Source organism: Cebus imitator, unplaced genomic scaffold (genome assembly GCF_001604975.1).
Source record: "Cebus imitator isolate Cc_AM_T3 unplaced genomic scaffold, Cebus_imitator-1.0 Scaffold104, whole genome shotgun sequence".
NCBI classification, from domain to species: Eukaryota; Metazoa; Chordata; class Mammalia; order Primates; family Cebidae; genus Cebus; species Cebus imitator.
Window position 1 is genome coordinate 527,857 of NW_016107419.1, and position 4,486 is coordinate 532,342.

General features: G+C 37.5%; 1 long non-coding RNA gene across 1 annotated transcript; it reads left to right on the plus strand.

The window, feature by feature from the left end:
* The first annotated feature begins 611 nt into the window (after positions 1-611).
* LOC119472555 lies at positions 612-4,133 on the plus strand. The gene is made up of 3 exons (XR_005201701.1): positions 612-687; positions 779-881; positions 4,041-4,133. It is a non-coding gene; the product is annotated as an uncharacterized LOC119472555 (long non-coding RNA).
* Positions 4,134-4,486: the final 353 nt, after the last annotated feature.

A 4,486-nucleotide genomic window follows, 5' to 3' on the forward strand; every position in this document is an offset into this window, starting at 1 on the left:
TATCTGAGCTCAGAATCACACTGTTCTCACACATTGTTGTGGACAAGAATTGCCTAGGATGTTTGTTTAAAAATACAGATTTTTAAAGCTCAGCCCCAAGGAGTCCAGTTTAGATCTGGAATAAAGTCTGGAATTTGTGTTTTAAATGAGCATACCAATGATGTCATGTAGGTTATTCTTCAGCCAAGATTTAATAAGTATTTAGAAACTGAAGTTCTCCGAAAAGTAGAATGACATTTACTTTTAAAATGGACAGATATGTGAAAGATTTCTACCAGATATTCTTTTCCTCCTTGTCACTTCTCATTTTGCCACAATAGCCAGATGATGCTGTTTCTGCCATGGGCCTCTCCCCAGCTATGGTCAGGCACCAGGAAAGCAGGGAGACCATCTTGTTCTTATATTAAGTATAAGCCCCAAAGATGATGTACACAACACAGTATATTCTTTGGAGTTGTTTCAAATAAAAAGAAGATGTCTGTGTGTGTTCGTTAGTGGTTTTAAGACATTCCATTTCTGAAAACAGAGATAATAACGAACAACAAAAGAAAGGTTCCCAAAAGCAAATATATTTTTTTTTCTTCCTTTAATAGAGCCCATTCTCCTCCTGAGGGAGTCCTTTCCTACTCAGCTGTCATTGAGCCTTCCGGGGAGTTTTCCTCCTGGTAATTTCTCAGAGCCTAATAGGTCTGTTCCTGACCCACTGGGTTTTTCTGTGGGCTGATGTATCCTCTCTTCTAGATTTATCCTCCTTCTCATTTGTTCCTCCCAACCCCAGTGGGCAGAAAAATCAGATTTGCTGAGAACATCTGGGATTACAGAGAGTGCTGATGTGGAGAAAGGAAGGGCATCGTGATCTTAGAGAAACCCTCCTCTAGAGAGTAAGTACAGAGTCACTCTGCCTTAGCGGACTTGCCGTCTCCCAGAAATTTCCTACCAATTTCACAGGAGCAGTTCCTGATGAGTTACCAAATATGACAGTATTTCACTACTAAAGAATCTATTCTTCCCAAACTCTAGTTTATGAAGATTCTGACATGGATTTTTTTACTTTTACAAATTATTTGAGAAAAAGCATTTAAATTCTAAGCATACAAACATGACAAAAGGGCATAGCTACCTGTCCCTTCCCTGGTCATTACAGTCTGTCCCAGCTGCCCCCTCCTTCATCCATTGAGGTATGTAGAAAAGAGGCAGAAATTGCCCATAATCATGCTATGCCTTTCTACTGTACATCCAATATGTGCTGTCATTATTTCAGTTTTTGAAGCTTCATGGCAGCATTGCCAGTGAAGATAATAGGGCCTATTATTTTCAATGAGCTCCATCAGGAGGTATCAATGGGCCTGCTATCACTTGAACAAAGACACATTGGGAAGCAACCCTGCTTTCTTGTCATCAAAATGGCTGTTAGTTTGTGACGACGACCCTTTTCCTTTTCAGCCCTGTTAGATTTGAAAGGGCCAAGAAAGGCAGTTTAGAAAGAAACAAACCTGACTCCTTGCCTGGCTAGATGTATATATGAGCAGCTTTCATTTTATAGAATCGATAAGTTCAGCAAAGTAAAGCCTGCCTACCATTGATTTCCTATTTATAGCCAGAAATATGTTCCCATGGAAAAATAGCTTCAGATAAAACAATAAAAAAAAAACAAAAAACAAAAAAACCTCCCAGCAAAAAAGCCACTTAGTGATGGTTATGTTTAAGGCAAATTAAGTGATTCTTCACCATTTGTTGGCCCAGTCTTGAAATCTTTTTTCAGCGCTGTTCTTGCCTAAACTTGTTTTTCCTTGTCTTTACATCCACAGCAACCAGGACTCTATCCCAAAGCTCCTTTGATCTGTGTATTATAGTGTCTTAATATTAGCCTTTTCTGAGACCACCGTAACAAGATTACTAGTCATACCCTTCCTAATAGTGGACAATTTCAGGATTGGTATAATGTATTTTTGTGAGTTTATTAAGTAAAAACAAACTTTAAAATATTTCAACTCTTGAATACTAATGTATATGTTTCTAAGTATATTACACACTTATTTAATTCTCATAGTAGCCCTTAAAGAGTGCTATCATCATCCCCATTCACAGAGGAGGACATCTTTGAGGTCTAGAATGGTGACTTGTTGAAAGTCACTCAGATAACAAGCACCAGAACAAGAGTTGAATCCTACAATTTCATTCTAGGGTCCATAAAACATACAGGAATTTACAGAAAATTCTGTTGTTGTAGAGTTGTTTGAAATGCTTGCTGTGTCTTCCTTACCACCTTCCCACCTGTTCCTTTTCCCTAAATATCTCCATACATGTTAACAGAGTCTTGGTCCATTTCCTCAAGTTTACCAGAGTGGAAAGCAGAAATAACTTCACAATTGTTGGGTTGTCTCTAGTGTTTATAAGTTTCTAAATTCCATTAATTACTTTAGATGCTTCTGTGTCAAAATTATAAAAATGGAGGCAGCACATTTGAGAGAAGAATAAAATATGTTTGTGGATCTGCATGTTTCATAGAGAAATGAGAGGTGTCTCAGGAAAGCACTCCCAGCAGAAGGATTTTTGTTGTGTTCAAAAGCCCTGTGGATGCCATAATTTGCAGACTGTCTAGTCTTCACTCCAGTGAAGTCCATCCAAAGCCAGAAGCCAAGGCTTCAACGGTTCTAACTTCACATCAGCTGCAGGAAGCATTGACCTTCTCTGGCAGCTGCCAAACCCCACTAAGTCCCAGTGGATGTGGTGCCCTTCGGTGCCTGCTGACCTAGCTTAACCACATCCAATTTATCTCTACCCTGCAACATTTAAGAATGCCTGTAATCCCAAGAGGAAGAGAGATGATGGAAGAATGCCTGTAATCCCAAGAGGAAGAGAGATGATGGAAGAAGGGATGATACTGAATTGAGCCAACTTAAATATCTCTGAACTGGGACAGTGGTTGGATACAGATGTATTATACCAGGTTCATCTTCTGCTGTGTTTGAAATAAGTACAATCAGTCTTTGGCTGTAGTCAGGAAAGAATGCTACACAGCTAGTCTCACCACTTCAGTTGTCTAACAAATATAAAGTACTGCAAAGTTAACTGACTCTTAAAAATAGTATTATCAATGAAGAATGATTGGAAATATTTTTGGTAGGCTAATAAAATATCAAGGTTTTCACAATGCCATTTGACTTCTGGTTTACATGTGGGGCTAAAGGGCACAGACAAGAAGAAGTGTTCTATTGATCAGTATGTCCAATATACATAGTTAATTCTGGATAAGGTTGTATTTGTTTACTTATATCTCATTGAAAAAAAAAGACATTTCAATATCTGAGTCTAGCAAAATAACATCTACAATGTATAAATATGTCCCAAATTCCTCTGTACATTTAACTAGCCTTATCCTCACTGGTATTCTAGTCACCTTCCCACCCAGTAATTCTCATCTGCCTTTAAGAGACCAATAATGCCTGCATTTTTAAAAGCTTATTTTTAGGAGAAAACATATTATAGTCCCCAAACTTCTATCGCATACAACAGTCAGGTTACTTCTGATAGCCGTATTTTTTGACAAAATAGGTAAGTACATAACAACTTTAGAGGTTGGAAGTCACCAATTTTTCCACAAGTCAGTGAGATGTCATAGCCTTGGAGTCTGTGCTGCAATTGGTAGTTTAAGCATGTGTAATACCCCTGAACTCTACATTTCTTAAGCCAAGGCCATGTCTTTTTAATGTTTTCTATGCACAATTTAAACACAGTGCATGGAATATAGTGTGTGTCTAATAAATGCATCTTGTTGGATGATCAAATATTCTTATTCAGCTAAGGGCATGCTAAACAACAGAGTATGAGATCTTTGCTCACCCCCATGACCAACTGGTTACATCAGATTGTTGTAGTGTTAGGAGAAAATGACAGCTAAAAATATTGGTCCTGTTCTTTCTCAATAGTATTTTTTATAAACCTGGTAGAATTCTAATTATTTAAAAATATGATTATTTAATCCTTGTAATGACCCCATGGGATACTGTTAATATTAGCATTGTATCCCTATTTTACAGATGAGGAAACCAAGGCATATGAGAAGATGATCTACCTAAAGTCACATGATGAGCTGATCAACAAGAATCCTTAGGTGTTTTTCCACATCAAGTATCATTATGTCATGTTATATTTGTACAGATAGTTTAGGTTTATGAGACATTGAGTGAACTGGTTAATTATCTATGATTGAAATTAAGTCTAAATGTATTTGTTTTAGACAGATTCCCAACTTGTCAATACATTTCTCTGCTGTAAAATAGCTTGGCTAGGGTTGAGGCTGGGAGGATTCCAGGTTAGGTGTTTCAGGCTCCACACTTAAGGTAAATGTTCATGAACCATGATTTACTCTAGAAGTCTACATCAACACCTTAGATGCAGTTATTCATAAGTCACTCTCAATTATTAGCAACATAAGCTATTTTAAAATATAATCTTCCAGGGCTTTTATCACATACCTGCCCAC